The 20,651-nt window shown below is 37.3% G+C and overlaps 1 long non-coding RNA gene across 4 annotated transcripts in view; it reads right to left on the bottom strand.

The window, feature by feature from the left end:
* The window catches only part of LOC102176916, a 673,837-nt gene that overhangs the window by 307,165 nt on the left and 346,021 nt on the right, over positions 1-20,651 (bottom strand). Inside the window, exon 5 of one of the 4 annotated variants that reach the window (XR_001918455.1) lies at positions 10,274-10,919. The exons of the other annotated variants lie outside the window; for them this stretch is intronic. This is a non-coding gene — a long non-coding RNA (uncharacterized LOC102176916). Of the gene's footprint in view, positions 1-10,273; positions 10,920-20,651 lie in introns of those variants that run through there. 4 annotated transcript variants of the gene reach the window in all.

Here is a 20,651-nt window from a genome sequence, read left to right on the forward strand (position 1 = left end):
GATCTCCTTGCAGTCCAAGGACTCTCAAGAGTCTTCTCCAATACCACAGTTCAAACGCAACAGTTCTTCAGCGCTCAGCTTTCTTATTTGCCTTGAAGTGATGGCACTGGATGCCATGATCTTCATTTTGTGAATGTTTAGTTTTAAGCCAGCTTTTTCACTTTCCTTTTTCATTTTCATCAAGAGGCTCTTTAGCTCCTCTTTACTTTTTGCCGTAAGGGTGGTGTCATCTGCAAATATGAGGTTATTGATATGTCTCTCAGCAATCTTGATTTCAGTTTGTGCTTCATCCACCCTGGCATTTCAAATGATGTACTCTGCATATAATTTAAATAAGCAAGGTGACAGTATACAGATTTGATGTACAACTTTCCCAATTTGGAACCAGTTTCTTGTTCCATGTCCAGTTCTCACTGGAGTAAAGACTTCCCTGGTGGCTCAGATGGTAAAGCGTCTCTCTACAATGTGGGAGACTTGGATTCGATCCCTGGGTCGGGAAGATTCTCTGGAGAAGGAAATGGCAACCCAGTACTCTTGCCTAGAAAATCCCATGGATGGAGGAGCCTGGTGTCCATGGGGCCACAAAGAGTCGGACACGACCGAGCGACTTCACTTTCACTGTCAAGCCTCTTCTAATTCCATGGTTGCAGTTACCATCCACAGTGATTTGGGAGCCCAAGAAAATAAAATCTCTCACTGCTTCCAATTTTTCACCTTCTATTTGCCATGGAGTGATGGGACTAGATTCCCTCATCTTAGTTTTTTAATGTTTTGGTTTTTTTTTTTTTTTTCCTTTTTTTCATGTCTGAGTCTGAATCTGCATTGTAACATGGTAACAAGATTTGCAGATACTTTCTTGGTAACTGAAAGTTTGAGAAGAACAAATCTCTTCTCTTTTTCAACTTGTAAGACTTAAAGAGCATATGCAAAATGAGAAAATAAGTGTACAAGCAATAAAGATGCCCCAGTTCAGATCATCTCATTGCATCCAGTGAGAAATAACATTTAATAATTTTGGCTCCAAAATCAATCTTACAGATATATGCATCCCTTCTCACTATTTTTTTTTCTTTCCTTAAACCTCTAACTTATTCAGCTAATATGTGTCTACTATGTTGCAATATTCATGCAATCCTATCTTCCAGTTTGCTGTTTTACTTCTTAGGATATACACAAATCCAAATGGTGGTTTTCCTTTTCCCCCTAGAACTTTAGGGCTTAACTAGTGACATAGTGACATGGATTATTTCTTTCCACTAGATGGCAGTAACAGCAATTTAATAATACATTTTATGAAGCAACTGCCAGCTTGCCGCATGTACAGCACACAATGACTCTTTGTGTGAAGGTTTTGTGAATTGCTGGGCTTACTATGGGAGCAATGACTTAGTGGCAAAACAGAATATTTTTTCTCTATTGACATCTATGCTTAAATTTCGTTACGCTTGCTTTTCAAGATTAAAAGCAGTCTTGTTTTCATATCGCTTATGCCTTGCTGTAATAATCAGCTATTTTGAATGATTTCTACTGGTGTTTGAAAATAGACAAGCGGTTGCTAAAATAGGGTACCTTGTTAGCATAACTGTCAATAAATCATTTAATTCTTCTAGTTTTTAAGGAGAGTTTTCTCTTTTTTCTCTATCAAAGGCTATATGTGTATATAATTTTTAAATACAGAAATTAAAGAGTTTGATGATAAATTACATATTGGGTTGATAGATTCATATCTATTTTTTTGGCTAATAAATATTTGAAGAGCATCATATGCAAATACCATACTATGAAATTAAACAATGACAGTGAGAAGAAAATGGTTTTAAAGTGATAAGAGGATTTTATAAATGCAGTTCTATTGACATTCTATTGAGTGTTTAAACATGATTCCTTGCATTCAGAATGTTTTCACATAAATATTAAACAATTATCCCAAAGAAAGGAAGAAGTTTATTAATCAAAAGATAAGGTCCTTTGGGGATAACATTATGCAGCCTCCTTTTAGCCCTGATATTTCAAGGGACTAGAATAGAATAGGCTTTACTATTGTTCAGATTTGTCCTATAATAATGGTTTGTGTTAAACTGAAAGTGCTTCTCTAAGTAACTGTGTGAAGAGCCAGGTGATTGGTTTCCTCGATAGTCTTGAAAAAATAAAAATGAATAACTGGAAAAATTAAATTATAAAATATTAAAATATGTGTATGCTATTATTTGCATTGGACACAAAATCATTCTGTCAAGTTTTTATACAAGTTTCTAATGCTGACTGCCAATTCTTTTATGTTTTCTGAATGAGATCAGACAGTTCTCAGAAGGGCCTGCCCTGTTGGCATGGAGCCTTGCTCTAGACTGGGCTTCCCTGGTGTCTTAGACAGTATAGAATCTGCCCACAATGAGGGAGAGGCAGGTTTGATCCCTGGGTCAGGAACATCCTCTGGAGAAGGGAATGGCTACCCACTCCAGTATTCTTGCTTGGAGAATCCCATGGACTACATGGGCAGGCTACAGTTCACAGGGTCACATGGAGTTGGACATGACTGATCGACTTCCACTCACTCACTCTTTTCTTCTGGACTGTTTCCTTGCTTCTTAGAAGAGTGAGGTTGCATCTGCTAGGAGTTAGATTTTAAACAACTAGTGCTCCAGTCCATGTGGTCACAAAGAGTCGGACGTGACTGAGTGACTGAACTGAACACATAGTGAAAAGACTAGATAGATATATCCTTGAAAATTCCTGAGGAAGAGGTCAGTTTGAAGACCAAACTGGGATGTCTAGAAGAGTCTGACAAAGGCAAATATTTTTTAGTTTTCTTTTTAAATTTGGTTCCTGTGGTTGTCCAGAATACTACAATCAGTTTACATTTAGGTATTATGCAGTGTGAAAAACATCGTATATTTAAACACTAGATATGAACAACTGGGCTTCCCAGGTGGTGCTTGTGGTAAAGAACTCACCTGTCAATGCAAGAGACACAAGAGACATGGGTTTGATCTTGGGTTCAGAAGATCACCTGGAGGAGGGCACGGCAAACCACTCCAGTATTCTTGCCTGGGAAATCCCATGGACAGGGTCACAAAGAGTTGGACGTGACCGAAGTGACTTAGAATGCATGCAGACACACAGCACAAGATAGATGGGTATTGCTTCCTGGTGAAGAAGTTAGTTCTTTTCTCCCAGCTGGGGCTCACTTGAGCCTTTCCTTCTTTCTGTCTCTATCCCTTCTCCACTCCCTACACTTCCCCTTTTCTCCCCAGATAGAGTACTGATGATCAAACTCCTGTCCAGGGTAAGATCTAGAGGTTAAACAATGGCAAACCATACTATTAGCAAGAAAAGCAAAAGCCTTGTCTTTGCTTGCACAGATGAACAGCTTCTAGACATCAGCTGAGCTATGTATACCCTCTTGGGAGCAGAATGAAAGGCTGTACAAACAGCTTTCTATGGTGACATCTTTCAGGAGGCACTTTGGTGCTGAGCCAAAAGCAAATAGACTGGAACTTATGTTTTAAGTCTGAGATCTCAGTTCTGTTTGGATATTGTCATATTAACTTTCTGAAGACCAGTGATTTAATTTTAAGATCATTCTATAAAGATTTATGAAAGAATATTATGTAAATATTGATACATACATTTTGAAGGTGTTTGACATATGTCAATTTAACTTGTGCAACATATGTTTTATATTTAAAATACAAAATGAGCTCAGTGTCAACTTTTATTAGTTAATCATATGTAAGTTAGCTGAGACCAGATTGAATTTCATTGTTAGAATATTTCAGATTTAGCCTTAGATGTGCAAATTTATATATCATGAAACTGGTAATTTTTACTAAAAGACAAATACACATGGAGTCATTTTATATTTTGAGTATTATTAATATCTTTTATGATATTATTTGCCCCATGTTTCTTTTTTTTCTAGTTTAATGTACAAAATGTGGGCTATATTTAAGTTATACAGTTTATTTACACACCTCATGTGCTAAATTGCTTCAGTTGTGTCTGACTCTGTGAGACCCTAAGGACTTCAGCCTGCCAGGCTCTTCTGTCCATGGGATTTTCCAGGCAAGAATACTGGGGTGGATTGCTGTGTCCTCCTCCAGGGAATCTTCCCGACCCAGGGATCAAACCCATCTCTTATGTCTAACCTGAATTGACAGGCAGGTTCTTTACTCACTAGCGCCACCTGGAAAGCCCTAGACAGGTAAATATACTTAAATTTCTAAAGTATATAAATTAGGTTGCCAGACCTAGTTCAGAAAACTGGAACATTTATCTGTATCAGAATTTGTCCATTTGGCTTAATGATGTGCTTTTGTTTGTTTATTTTGTTACAATATCAAAGGTGTATGTCTTAAAATACCAATCAGTATTTAGAACTCAAGCTAAAATTAACACTATTCATCATTCTGCCAGGCTAAACCAAACAAAAAATCAAAACAAAGCACAAAGAACAACACAAACAAACAAAAATTACACACAAAAATTTTTAAAACCACAAAAAACTGATCTGTGTACCTTTTGTTAAAAAAGTAGTCCTCAGGAAACTAAAGAATAAACCAAAGAAGAAAAAATACTACTTTTGATAACATGCCTCTCTCCATATGCTAAGTCATAGGTTAAGTACAGTTAATGTTATTCAATTTGTGAACATGTGTGTATGTGTGCGTGTGTGTGTGTGTGTGTGATCTACATCAATTTAGGATTAATAGTGGAAAAATATACAAACCATCAGTACACAAAAGATAGTCATATGTAAGGATCAACAAGTGTTCAAAAAAGGCAACTTGGAATGAATGTACATATTTAGGCTTTCAGACAAAATTTTCACATGAATGAGGAGGGGTAAGTTTGATTGGGACTCAGTTTTTAAAGTGTAAATAATGTAAGCAGATTTATTTTAGCTGTTATTTTTAAAAATTAGGTTTGTTTATAATTTATGAAGTAAGTTCAGAAGAATAAACTATTAGTTGTTACACGTATTATTCTTAAACAATTCTGTGTGATATAGTACACTCCAAAATCCTTTATGTTTGATTTCAGCAAGGAATAGAGGATCATACTTGTAAAAAAATTTGAGGGGACTATGATTTTCCCTAAGGGCATCTATTATGCCTTTTGTTCATGCCAGTAATAATGATAACAAAGGGGATTAAGATAATAGGTTTTATATAGAACTCACTATATGCCAATATTGCTTTAAAAGATGTAAACATATTATTCTATTCTTTTATAAAGATGAAAATAAAATATAAACTAAACATCATAGTATTTAAATCATTCTGCTTAAGATATCCCAGGAGATATAAGTTCACTCTTTCAAAGTACTTAAAAGTGCTTAAATGACTTCCCACATTTCTCTCAGGCTATTCTTTACAGAGCAAAGCACATTCTGAAAAATGGAAATCAATTCACATCTCTGATCAGAATGGCTTCCCATGTGACATAGAAAAAAAATCCAATATTCTTAACACACCAACAGGAGCTTCCATGACTTGGCCCCAACACATTAGATGTGTTGGCATTGCTCAAATACGTGCACTCTCCTTGGAGAAAGTGTTCTCCCAAAACAGTCTTGCCTCCTGGAGTCTTGATTCTGGCTCTTCCCTTGGCCTGTGAGGTTCTTCCCAGATAACTCATGGTAAGCATACTGCTTCACTTTTCCAAGTCTCCCCTTGATGCTACCAATGCAGAAAAGCCTTCCCCAACATAAAAGAGAAGATATTCTCCTTTTAACCTCCCACCCAATGTTATTTTTCTTCACATTATTTGACACTATTAAAAACAGTAAATCAAAGAGGACACTAATAGATGGAGAAATATACCGTGTTCATGGATAGGAAGAATCAATATAGTGAAAATGAGTATACTACCCAAAGTAATCTACAGATTCAATGCAATCCCTGTCAAGCTACCAACAGTATTTTTCACAGAGCTAGAACAAATAATTTCACAATTTGTATGGAAATACAAAAAACCTTGAACAGCAAAGCAATCTTGAGAAAGAAGAATGCAACCGGAAGAATCAACCTGCCTAACTTCAGGCTCTACTACAAAGCCACAGTCATCAAGACAGTATGGTACTGGCACAAAGACAGAAATATAGATCAATGGAACAAAATAGAAAGCCCAGAGATAAATCCACATACCTATGGACACCTTATCTTTGACAAAGGAGGCAAGAATATACAATGGAGTAAAGACAATCTCTTTAACAAGTCATGCTGGGAAAACTGGTCAACCCCTTGTAAAGGAATGAAACTAGAACACTTTTTAACACCATATACAAAAACAAACTCAAAATGGATTAAAGATCTAAATGTAAGACAAAACTATAAAACTGTTAGAGGAGAATATAGGCAAAACACTCTCTGACATAAATCACAGCAGGATCCTCTATGACCCACCTCCCAGAATACTGGAAATAAAAGCAAAAATAAACAAATGGGACCTAATTAATATTAGAAGCTTCTTCACAACAAAGGAAACTATAAGCAAGGTGAAATGACAGCATTCTGAATGGGAAAAAATAATAGCAAATGAAGCAACTGACAAATAATTAATCTCAAAAATATACAAGCAACTTATGCAGCTCAATTCCAAAAAAATTAATGACCCAATCAAAAAATGGGCCAAAGAGATAAACAGACATTTCTCCAAAGAAGACATGGCTAACAAACACATGAAAAGATGCTCAACATCACTTATTATCAGAGGAATGCAAATCAAAACCACAGTGAGGTACCATTTCACACCAGTCAGAATGGTTGCTATCTAAACGTCCATAAGCAATAAATGCTGGAGAGGGTGTGGAGAAAAGGTCAACCTTTTACACTGTTGGTGGGAATGCAAACTAGTACAGCCACTATGGAGAACAATGTGGAGATTCCTTAAAAAACTGGAATAGAACTGTCATATGACCCAGCAATCCCACTGCTGGGCATACACACTGAGGAAACCAGAATTGAAAGAGACACGTGTACTCCAATGTTCATTGCAAGATTGTTTATAATAGTCAGGACATAGAAGCAACCTAGATGTCCATCAGCAGATGAATGGATAAGAAAGCAGTGGTACATATACACAATGGAGTATTACTCAGCCATTAAAAAGAATAAATTTGAATCAGTTCTAATGAAGTGGATGAAACTGGAGCCGATTATACAGAGAGAAGTAAGCCAGGAAGGAAAACACTAATACAGTATAATAACTCATATATATGGAATTTAGAAAGATGGTAACAATAACCCTGTATGCAAGACAGCAAAAGAGACACAGATATATAGAACAGTCTTTTGGACTCTGTGGGAGAAGGCGAGGGTGGGATGATTTGGGAGAATGGCATTGAAACATATATAATATCATACGTGAAATGAATCTCCAGACCAGGGTCAATGCATGATACAGGATCTCGGGTTGGTGCACTGGGATGACCCAGAGGGATGGTATGGGAAGGGAGGTAGGAGGGGTGTTCAGGTGGGGAACACGTGTACACCCATGGCGGATTCACACTGATATATGGCAAAACCAATACAATATTGCAAATTAATTAGCCTCCAATTAAAATAAATAAATTTATATTTAAAAAAATAAAGTGGATAACACTGTACAAAAGATGGAAACATACTAGATTTGGGATTTGCCTTACATTGTTCATACATGCAAGGATGATGCATTTAAAAAATTTGGGTGGGTGTAATGACTTTCTAAGTAGGTTTAAAAAATTTTAAAAAAAATCAGTATATATATATATATATATTTTTTTTTTTTTTGCTTGTTGGTTTCATGCCTGCCTCCCTTCTGCCCCACCATAAGTGCTAGAATGTAAAAGTCATACTTGTTGGAACTGTGTTCACCACTATACCTCTACCACTTAGAAGATTACCTAGTGCATAGTAAGTGCTCAGTGAACACTGATGGATTAAATTGCATCACTCAATAATATTCTCTTCACAGTTGGTTAGGCTAAAATGGTCTGATGCACACTGCTAACTCCAAATCTAAGTTCAATGTGAAACACACACTCACACATACAACATACCCCTATACAGAGACTTGTAAAAACTTAGTAAGAAACTTCTTAAAAGCACAATCTAGCTTTGGAATACTGTTGTGTTAATATTTTAATTTTGTAAAATAAAGTATCTTTTCTACACAAAATTTAAAGGGGCAAAAGTTGATGTACTTATCAGTGTATTGAGTATAATATTGGTTAGGCCAAAGAGTTCATTCAAGTTTTCCATGAGATGTTACAGAATAACCTGTATGAGTTTTATATATAAATTTATATCCATGTCAGTATAGTATGTGAAATACATAAATATCTAATAGATTTAACAGTAGTATAACATCAATATTATCAGCAGACATGTAATATATAAAAATGATGAATATGTATTATATCTAGCTAGCTAGCTAGCTTTCAGGTGACTTGTACCATTGTAAACAAAATTGCTAATTATGTTTTGTACAAGTAAAGTTGTTTACTCTCAGATACAATTACTATGGTTATTTTTTAGAATAAATTTATTGGTATAAGTCCTTGGCTTAATTTAGGGTGCTTCCCTGGTGGCTCAGTGGTAAAGAACCTCCTTGCCAATGTAGGAGACACAGGTTTGATCCCTGGCTGGGAAGATCCCCTGGAGTAGGAAATGGCAACCCACTTCAGTATTCTTGCCTGGGAAATTCCACAGACAGAGGAGCCTGGTGGGTTACAGTCCATGGGGTTGCAAAAGTGTTGGACACAACTTAGTGACAAAAAAGCAACAACAATGGCTTAATGCATTTTTTCTCTCCACATTATGTCTAATCTTGGTCTAAAGAGAATTCCTGAAATATTTTAAACAATCAGTGGAACATTAGAACAATTAGCAAATCCATCCGCTAAACTCATTCATTTATACTAAATCACATTTTTATACTGTGGTTTTTGTTTTCATCAAATGTCATACCTGATGAATGCAACCATTATATTGAAGCAAAGAAGCATGTATTCTGTTTTGTGCATCACATATTGTTGGTGGTGGATACCGCTAGATCACATGTAGCTCAGCACAGGAACTCACTGATTTGCAGTGATCTAGTGGGCTCAGAGAGTAAAGTGTCCGCCTGCAATGCAGGAGACCTAGGTTCAATCCCTGGATCGGGAAGATCCCCTGGAGAAAGAAATAGCAACCCACTCCAATAATCTTGCCTGGAGAATCCCATGGACAGAAGAGCCTCATAGGCTACAGTCCACGGAGTTGGAAAGTGTCAGACACGACTGAGCATCTTCATTTTCTTTCACTTTCTTTCTTAAATCTTGATATCCAATTCTAATATAGGCCTCAAGTCTTGAATACTTATGTTGGAGTTAAAGTATCAGTGAGATTTGCCTTTTATAGCACAATCTGTGCCTTCTAATCTAGGGCTGTGATAGAGGGAGGACACTAAACATCCAGATTTTTATTTTCTTTAATTAAAAGTCAGTGCTCCATAGTGTGGAATATTACCCATATTACCATGAAGGGACAACTATTAAAAAATAAGCTAAAGAGAAATATTCTTGGTAGTTTGCTTATAAAAGCAAACAAAAAAAAATCTTTTTGACAAAAAAACATAAAAACGTGCAACTGTGCTTTCTGAGCTTAGAGAAGCTCACAAAAAATGAGGTTGAGGAGCACATGGCAACTTTGGCATTGGCTGCCTCGGAAAGAGGAGGGGATTAAGAGAAGGAAGGGGTAAGTAGCTTTCTATTACAAGAATCTGTTTTCAGTTTTAACATACTGCTTCAACAATTATATACTTACATAATTATATAAATTTAAATATATATACTCATATAATTTGCATATATACTTACATAATTTATTTAAGGCAATGATATATCATTTTATATTCATATAATACATACTTACATATCTGTAAAATATACAATGATATATAATTATATATATATATACAGATAATCTCTATGTGTGTGTATTTTTATGTGAATATTCATATACTTAAATTCACCAACTGTTTTTAATTTAACACTATTTTTCTGTAGTTTATTTCTGAGTCTATCATAAGTATTTTTTTGTATCAACTGTCTTTGGTTAAGAAATGTTATAAGTAAAAAGTATATCTTAATGTCAGGAGAGAAAGAAAATCTGTTACATTAAAATTGCACTTCATTAAAGTCTTGTTTGACAGTTTTGCCAGAACAGATATTTAAAATTATTCTATTGAATCATGAGAAAAAGCAAAAGAATTTCTCCAGTCCATTACAATTTATATGGTGTATATCCATTTCAGAAGAAAACATATGGGTGATCAAAATAGTTTATTAAAAACATGAAGATTAATAATTTGAAACAGCAACAGTAATATATATTAGATATAAATGTATAGCTAACCAGGGTCATATAACTCAATAAAAAAAGAAAGGATTTTTAATCACACTTATTTCATTCAGTTTAATAAGTAGGTCTTCTGGCTGACAGATGCTTAAGTCCAGCCTAATCATTAACTATTTTCAGCACAGAAAAAAAAAAAAATAACAGAATATATTGTTACTGTCAAAATACTGACTTTGTAAGTATTTGCACCAAAAGGAAAAATGGTTTCAGATAAAAAGGATATTGAATTAGAAGGGAAATACTTTCATTGACTTTTCTCAAAAACAGGACTGCACTAATACTTGCCAAATATAAAATTATTGACTAGGATAGTTTAGTAAAAATATTTTGGCTTCACAGAAAAATATACGTTGAGGTCTAAGAGTTCTGGTCACATTCTATGCTTTACACTAACATACAAAATTAGACGGGAAAAAAAATTACCACATATGGTATGACTTGTTATAGTACAATATTAAAATGACACTCCTTTCAGATAGTTAAGACTTACTGTTAACTTCTGAGTCATCACATAACAATGCCATTTTAATGATAAATAACCTGAAAAGAAAATAAATATATCAAGATAGGGTCTATGTTAAAAATTTCCATGAACTATGCTAAGAGAGTACAATTTAAGTGTTCTCACCAAAAACAAATTAAATATGAGATAAACATGTGAGCTGATGGATGCATTTATCAACTAGATGAGAGGAATCTTTTCACAATGTATACACATAGCCAATCACCACAATATTTATCTTAAATATCTTACAGTTTTATGTTAATTATAACTCAACAAAGCTGAAATTTAAAAAATTTCCATGAACTAACATACATTCAAAGTGATCAATTTACATTTATTAAAAAAATCTTAAAACCAAAATGTCCTTTTTTAAATGGGAGTCTAAAAAATTTAAATATGGCAGTTTACATATTGTTAGTTGGAACCATGTTCCCTGTAGTAAAAATAGCCTTCCTCTTGGATTCCCTAAAAATTACTGCACAATAATGTTATCAACAAAGTATGTTGCTAGGAATAATCAATATAATCCATTGTAGGTCTGCCTTCTAAATTTGAAAGTATAAGACTTCCAAATATCAAAATTCACAGGGATTAACATTAGTAAAAATATTAAACATATCCAGCCAAAGTTAAGTTTATATAAATTGGCTTCAAAGTCAAATTGCACTCTTGGTATTTTTATTGCTATCGTTGTTTCTAAAATATCACAAATTTTTACAGACAAAAGATTGTCATATGGTGAATCTATAAAACACCACCAATTAAGTTGTTTAATATTTCTAATTTTATATTAAAAATATTTTTGAATTACAGGGGTTATTAGTAGAATGCTACTTTTAAAATACAGCTTTATTTTTAAATCTTACTTTTAAAATAGATAATCATAACTAAGTATAATATCTAAAATTTAAATATTTAAAACTATTCTGTGTTTTAGAAATGTTTTAAAATGTCATTTTATATACTCTATTTATAATTAACTTTCTGCCAATACTATTTGCTGTCATAGGCATCCAGAAATTGTTTATCCCTAGCAGTAACTAAAATAACTTTAAATGAGGTGAAGATTTTGGAAAACACATGCTTACAGATGAGGTTTTACAGGCTGTATTTCAACTCTGTGAGAATCTACAATATTAACAACATGATTGATGGGCTAGTCCAGTTTTTCAAACAGCGGAATATTCATGTAGTCTGTAGAAAGAATGTTTTACTCTTTTGACCTAGTTCATTCATAACTGGCAAAGTATTTGGAAACTAAAACATTAAGGAAGGCTAGTCTCCTTTCCAGACCATGAGTATGCAGAAAGAAGACAGCAGAATCAAAACTTATAACTGAATGTTTCAATATTTTAAGTTAATGTAGACTGTTTTCTGTTTAAAAAACTCTACACAATATGCAAACAGTTTAAATATACATTTTTCATTTAAACAACTACAAATAACTCTTTATGTATTTGGAACCAACATGAATAAGAAAAATATTGAGAGAGTCTAAAGTTTTAAATATCATGTACCAATAGATTCATATTTCTTAAGTTAAATAGTGTAAGCTTCTGGTCAGCTTTGTTTTTTGTACTTTTAGTAGAACATAGGGGGAAAAAAAAGCCTAAAATCCATAATTAATTCTGTTAGTGCCTGTAATTTACCTTATTATTTTATTGATATATAATTGTACAATGTTGTGTTAGTTTCTGCTCTACAATGAAATGATAGTGTTAGTTGCTCAGTTGTGTCTGAGTCTTTGTGAACCACTGCACTGTAGCCCACCAGGCTCCTCTGTCCATGAAATTCTGGACAAGAATACTGGAGTAAGTTGCCGTTCCCCTTCTCTAGAGTATCTTCCTGATCCCAGGGATTGAACCTGGGTTTCCTGCATTGCAGGTGGATTCTGAGCCACCAGGGAAGCCTTGTACAATGAAGAGAATCAGTTATATGCATACATATACCCCCCATCTCTGGGACCTACCTCCACACCCACCCATCCCACCCTTCCAGGTCACCTCAGAGCACTGAGCTGAGCTTCCGTGCTATACAGCAGGTTCCCACTAGTTATCTATTTTACACACAGGGGTGTATATATAGATCAATCCTAATCTTCCAATTCACCCTATCTTTCCCTTCCCCTGCTGTGTCTACACGTCTATTCTCTTCATCTCAGTCTCTATTCTTGCCCTAGAAACAGGTTCACCTGTACCATTTTTCTAGATTCTACATACATGCAATAATATATGACCTATTTTTTCTATTTCTGACTTACTTCACTCTGTATGATAGACTCTAGGTCCATCCACATCTCTATAAATGAACCAATTATACTCCATTTTATGGCTGAGTAATATTACATTGTGTATATGTATCACATCTTCTTTATACAGCCATCTGTTTGCACCCCAGTGAATTTCCAAATATTGCTCTGTACATTTTACATGAGAGGTTGGTGATTTACAAAGAGCGGTGACAGTTTTTCACTGGTGAGACAATGGTGATCAACATGTGATCTGGCTAGAAATACTGGGTGAGCATCTCCCCATTGGATTTCCCGGGTGACTCAGTGGTTAAGAATTTGCCTGAGATGCAGAAGATGCAGGAGACCTCACAGGTTTGATCCCTGGGTTGGGAAGATCCTCTGGAACTGGAAAAGGCAACCCACTCCAGTATTCTTAACTGGAGAATTCCATGGACAGAGGAGCCTGGCGGGCTACAGTCCATAGGGTCACACACAGATGGACATGACTGAAGCGACTGAGTATGCACACATCTCCCCATTGTGCAAACAAAGTACAAAAGTCCCAGTATATATGCAGAGTACATCATGAGAAACGCTGGGCTGGAAGAAGCACAAGCTGGAATCAAGATTGCCGGGAGAAATATCAATAACCTCAGATATGCAGATGGCACCACCCTTATGGCAGAAAGTGAAGAAGAACTAAAGAGCCTCTTGATGAAAGTGAAAGGGGAGAGTGAAAAAGTTGGCTTAAAACTCAATATTCAGAAAATGAAGATCATGGTACCCAGTCCCATCACTTCATGATAAATAGATGGGGAAAGAGTGGAAACAGTGGCTGACTTTATTTCGGGGGGCTTCAAAATCACTGCAGATGGTGACTGTAACCATGAAATTAAAAGATGTTTACTCCTTGAAGGAAAGTTATGACCAACCTAGACAGCATATTAAAAAGCAGAGACGTTACTTTGTCAACAAAGGTCTGTCTAGTCGAGGCTATGTTTTTTCCAGTAGTCTTGTGTCAGTGTGAGAGTTAGACTATAAAGAAGGCTGAGCACTGAAAAACTGATGCTTTTGAATGGTGGTGTTTGGGAGGACTCTTGCGAATCCCTTGGACTGCAAGGAGATCCAACCAGTCCATCCTAAAGGAGATCAGTCCTGAGTGTTCATTGGAAGGACTGATGTTGAGGCTGAAACTCCAATACTTTGGCCACCTGATGCGGAGAGCTGACTCATTGGAAAAGACCCTGATGCTGGGAAAGATTGAGGGTAGGAGAAGGGGACGACAGAGGATAAGATGGTTGGATGGCATCACTCAATGGACATGAATTTGGGTAGACTCTGGGAGTTGGTGATGGACAGGGAAGCCTGGCATGCTGCGGTTCATGCGGTCGCAAGGAGTCGGACATGAATGAGCAACTGAACTGAAGGCTAAGAGGCTATCTTTGAAACTCTAGATATAGAATTTTACTTAATTTATGACCCATCCCTTCAGTTAGAAGGAGACTCCTTCATCTGGTATTACCACAAGGCTCATTCTCCTGACCACCATTTCATCAGTGAACCTTTCCTACTAAGTGCTGAATGACATGCTGTAAGGAGAAGAGGACACCACAGCCAGATTATTGGAATGAGCTGTTTGACAGATTTTGTACCTGAAGTGAAGTCACTCAGTCGTGTCCGACTCTTTGGGACCCCAGTTGACTGTAGCCTGGCAGGCTCCTCCATCCATTGGATTTTCCAGGCAAGAATACTGGAGTGGGTTGCCATTTCCTTCTCCAGAGGATCTTCCCAGTGCAGGGATTGAACCGGGGTCTCCCACGTTATAGGCAGACTCCTTAACATTTGAGCCACCAGGGAAGTCCCACTGTACCTGAAGGGTAATATAACTGTACATTTTCAGAAGTTGGTGTGCAACTTATTTTGCTTTTTGTTTGTTTTTTAAACAAACTGTCTGGTCCAGTTCAGTTCAGTTGCTCAGTCGTGTCTGACTATCTGTGACCCCATGGACTGCAAAACACCAGGCTTCCTTGTCCATCACCAACACCTGGAGCTTACTGAAACTCATGTCCATCACTTTAGTGATGCCATCCAACCATCTCATCCCCTGTTGTCCCCTTCTCCTCCCATCTGCAATCTTTCCCAGCAACAGGGTCTTTTCAAATGAGTCAGTTCTTCATATCAAGTGGCCAAAGTATTGGAGTTTCAGCTTCAGCATCAGTCCTTCCAGTGAATATTCAGGCCTGATCTCCTTTAGAATGGACTGGTTGGATCTCCTTGCAGTCCAAGGGACTCTCAAGAGTCTTCTCCAACACCACAGTTCAAAAGCATCAATTCTTCAGCGCTCAGTTTTCTTTATAGTCCAACTCTCACATCCATACATGACTACTATAAAAAACACAGCTTTGAATAGACAGACTTTTGTTGGTAGTGTTTCTGCTTTTTAATATGCTGTCTAGTAGCAAGGTTAAATGAGAAGAGATGTATATTGACACAATTCCTGACATTTGTGACAATACTTTGGCCACCTGATGCAAAGAACTGACTCACTGGAAAAGACCCTGATGCAGGGAAAGCTTGAAGGTTGGAGAAGGGGATGACATAGGCTGAGATGGTTAGATGGCTTCAGTGGGTCAATGGACATGAGTTTGAGTAAGCTCTGGGAGTCAGTGATGGACAGGGAAGGCTGATGTGCTGCAGTCTATTGGGTCGCAAAGAGTCAGGCATGGCTGAGTAACTGAACTGAACTGAACTGAACTGACATTTGTTGAAGAATGAGGTAACATAAGTTGATTCAGTCAATTCACAATATGAGCTTTTTGAAAGGGAGATAACTCAGGCCCAAGTAACTCAGTTCTGCTAGAGAAAGTAGATTGTGCTACAGTAATAACCTCTCCCCATCCCAGTAGCTTAAAATTGCAAAGCTGCACTTCTGATTCACCCTAAGTGTTATTGCAGATGGGCAGAGGAGCTCTGCTCATTGCAAAAACTCAGCAAAGTAGGATAATAGGGCAACCTCCATCTCAAGTACAGGGAAAGATGTAAGATGAAGGAACAGGGATAATTAAATGTTCTGGCCCGAGGAACAGTACTTATTGGCCTCTCCTCCTTTTCTGTGCTCACTTAAATCACTAGAGGACTAGGAAATGCAACACAGTTCTATTACATGCCCAGAGCAAGGGAGAATCAGAAATACTTAGCAGACATTTTAGATTACCAAAGCAATTCAATATCCACCATCAAAACCAATTGTTTCTATTGGAACAGTATATCCTAAATCTGTGTCCCTGCATCTTCAGTCGCTCAGTCATGCCAACTCTTCCTGACCCCATGGATTGTAGCCCTCCAGGCTCCTCTGTCCGTGGGATTCTCCAGGCAAAAATACTGGAGTGGGTTGCTATTTCCTCCTCCAGGGGATCTTCCTGAACCAGGGATCAAACATGCTTCTCCTAAGTCACTTCCATTGGCAGGTGGATGCTTTACCACTGTGCCAACTGGAAAGTGAAAGAAAGTGAAAGTAAAGTCACTCAGTCGTGTCGGACTCTTTGCGACCCCATGGACTGTGGCCTCCCAGGCTCCTGCTTCCATGGGATTCTCCAGGCAAGAGTACTAGAGTGGGGTGCCATTGCCTTCTCCAGGGGATCTTCCTGACCCAGGGATCAAACCCGGGTCTCCTGCATTCCAGGCAGATGCTTTAACCTCTGAGCCACCAGGGAAGCCCTGTGCCACCTGGAAAGTTCCCCCTAAATCTGCTGTACACCCTGAAACTATACTGTTTGAAAGAAAAAAAAGGAATGATAAATTAGTTTCATCATCATGTCGCTCAACTAATGATTTCATCTTTCTGATTAAAATCAATTCTATTCTAATCTAAGCAACTTGGAATATGAGTTGGCAGGTTTAACTACGTACGCTGTATAAACAATCATTAAAAACTTTTTAAAATGAAAGAATCTAAAAAAAGATTTTTAAAAAGATAATATACTTTATACACCATAGCAGAAGTGGCTAAATGTTCATGCACATGTTAATAATCATGTAGATTCCTGGGTCACCAGACTAATATGATTAAGTATTTGAGTGCAGGATTCTACATTTTATAATACAGCCATTTAATTCTGACGCAGGCAGCTCTGAGTCCTGGATCCAGATTTTTGAGAAATGATGACTGTAGCTGATTGGTTCGAAGAAGCATAAGTGTGAAAACTGGGGAAACAACAAACAGGGCTTTAATCAACTCATGGCAAATTTTACTTAGTCACAGAAATTATATTATTAAAAAAATGTACTAAGAGAACACCTGACCCAGCAGTCTCAGCAAGATGCAACAGCCATGTATTAACATGGCTTCTCTACTCTCCATGAAAACCTTGAAACCCTGATGTGCCAATAGTTCCCATTTAAATTATGAAGAACAGGTGGTTACCACTCTCTTTAGAAATGATACTCAAACTGATATCTCTAATCCAGACTTCTTCCCTGAGTGCCAGACTCCAGTATTCAAATGTCTATAAGACATCTCCATTTGGATAGGCCAAATAAACATCCCAATCATTATATGTACAAAACAAAATTCTTGACACTCACTCCCAAAACTGTTCTTGAAGTCATTGCCATTTCAATCAATGGCAGCTACACCATCAATTACTTAGGTTAAAAGCCTAGAAAGCACCGTTGGTGCAGCATTTTCTCAATCATGGAGTAAAGCTGCTTGTTTGTATTTCCTCTGAAGATTGCTTGCAAAAGTTGACCACTTCCTATCTCCTCATTCACTACCCCTCTGGTCTAAGCCATCATCATCTAACACTTGGACTGCTGTAAAGAACTTCAAGTGTCTTCTCAGAGATGGGCTGGTAAAAGTTTATCTACAACTTTAATAAACAATACATAGTTATAACTTTACAAAAGGAAGGAAAAGAAAGGAGAGAAGCAAAGAAAATAAAGAAGGAGGGAAGGACGGATGGAGACAGGGAGGCTGGAAAGAAGGAAAGCAAGCAAGAAATGAAAGAGGAGGAAGAGGAAGAGAGTGAAGGCAGGCAGACAGGAAAGTAATGAGGGAAGCAAGGAAGGAAAAGGAGGAGAAAAGGAAGAGGAAGAAAAGGGGAGAGAAGGAAGGAAGGTAAGAGGAAGGGAAAAAGAGAAAAAAGAGGGAAGGAGGGAGGAAATAAGGCAGGGAGGCAGGAAGGAAGATGAGAGGAAAGAAGATTGGGAGAAAGACAAACAGAAAACTCTCAGTTCTCACTTTTCTCATGCTTGGAACCTTTTTTGCCTACACGTGTTCTTATCTTGGTCCCCTACTTCTGCTCTTTGAATAAGCAGCCCCTGACAGGGGGTATCTCACAGCCCCTCCCTGAGTATCTAACATAGAATGGCCTAATGTTTCCTGCGCAATCTTCAGCTTACTCTCTTCTTTGTAGAACATTCTTCTTTGTAACCACCTGACGTTTATACATAGCTGTTGTTGCTTGATCACTAAGTCTTGTCCAACTCTTTTGTAAATCCATGAATCAAGTTCCTCTGTCCACGGGATTTCCCAGGCAAGAATACTGAAGTGGGCTGTCATTCATTGTTATCAGTATTTATTACTGTTTGTCTCCTTAAGGACACACACATTGGTACAGATTCTATGTTGCTATCATACTGTCATGTCACATAATGAACTAATAAAATTGTATTGACTCCAGACATACAGTATATAAGCAAATACAAGCAGAAAGTAATTGAAAGTAATGAAAAGTGCCATAAAGCAAATAAAGGAGGATAGTGAATGATCCCATTGGTGGTGGCGGGGGAGGGGGCGATCCCATGGCCTGTCATTGGTGAATATTTTAAGAGGTGATATATAAGCTAAGGTCAGAATGATGATGCAATTAGTACAGTTTGTATATGAAAAAAAAATTCATTATAGGATAAAAGACAAAGAACAGCTTTATGGATGATTTTCAGGTTTTGAAAAAGTATAAGAGAGTGTGTGTGAGCTTGTTCAGTTGTGTCTGACTCTTTGTGATCCTGTGGACTATAGCCCACCAGGCTACTCTCTATGGGATTTCCTAAGCAGGAATACTGGAATGGGTTATCATTTCCTTCTCCAGGGGATCTTCCCAACCCAGGGATCAAATTTGCAATCACCTGTTTCTCCTGCATTGGCAGGCGAATTCTTTACCCCTGCACCAGCAGGAAAGCCAAAAAGGAACAGGTAAATCGAATCAGTTGTTAGACGTGTTCTCAAAAGTGCACAGTGAATCCTAAAATGATGGAGTAAGAAGATGATATTTCATTTAAAGGGGAAGGAAAAGGAGGCAGAAAGGATCGCTTTTTCAATGTTCTACCCCAAAGAGGGATGGAGAGGAATAGAAAAAATTCAAGGGGGAATGCTTATATTTGTACAGACTTTTTTACTTTCAAAGTTTATGTTTTCACACTTATTTACCACATTTCTCTCATGATGACCTCTGAAAATAGGCAAAGTTCATTATTCCAATCATTAAGAGAGACATCTGTGGGGCTCCAAAGTCACTGCAGGTGGTGACCGCAGCCATGAAATTAAAAGACACTTGCCCCTTTGAAGAAAAGCTATGACAAACCTAGACAGCATATTAAAAAGCAGAGACACTACTTTACAGACAAACGTCCATCTAGTCAAACCTATGTTTTTTTCAGTAGTCATGTATGGATGTGAGAGTTGGATCATAAAGAAGGTTGAGAATCAGAGATTTGATGCTTTTGAGCTGTGGTGTTGGAGAAGACTCTTGAGAGTCCCTTGGATAGCCAGGAGCTCAAACTAGTCAATCCTAAAGGAAATCAGTCCTGGAATAATCATTGGAAGGGCTGAATCTGAAACTCCAATACTTTGCCCACTGGATGCGAAAAACTGACATTTTGGAAAGGACCCTGATGCAGGGAAAGATTGAAGATAGGAGGATAAGGGGATGACAGAAGGTGAAATGGTTGGATGGCACCATCGACTAGATGGACATGAGTTTGAGTAAGTTCTGGGAGTTGGTGATGGTCAGGAAAGCCTGGCATACTTCACTCCATCGGGTCGTGAAGAGTCAGACATGACTGAGTGGCTGAACTGAACTGAAGAAAAAGAGCCTAAGACTTATAGAAGTCTGTGCCTTCTCTAAGGTCAACAGACTAGCAAGTTAGTACACAGGGCTTACCTAGCAGCCAGGTGTCCTCACACAGTCCATTACACCAAGTCTGTGATGCCATGCCGATCTGATGGAAACTTGCAAAAGATTACCAGGAGGTTATCAATCTGCTCTATATGAACTGAGTTCATGCAATTGATTTGGGTTTAAATTCTTCAAGGTTGAATTAAAGATTGACTTTGAATGTATGACAGGAAAGCAACCTTCAAAGATTCCTTAACGCTCCCCCCCAAAAAAATTCAGATCTGGTAGCTGGCATTCAAGGTCATCACAGTGTGATTTCTCTAAGAATTTCCAACTTTACATCATACATACCATACTTAAAAAGATATTCTAAAATCTTTTTACCCATGCCAGATTATTTTAGTCATTCAACATGAACAAAA

Source organism: Capra hircus, chromosome 1 (assembly GCF_001704415.2).
Source record: "Capra hircus breed San Clemente chromosome 1, ASM170441v1, whole genome shotgun sequence".
Classification (NCBI taxonomy): Eukaryota; Metazoa; Chordata; class Mammalia; order Artiodactyla; family Bovidae; genus Capra; species Capra hircus.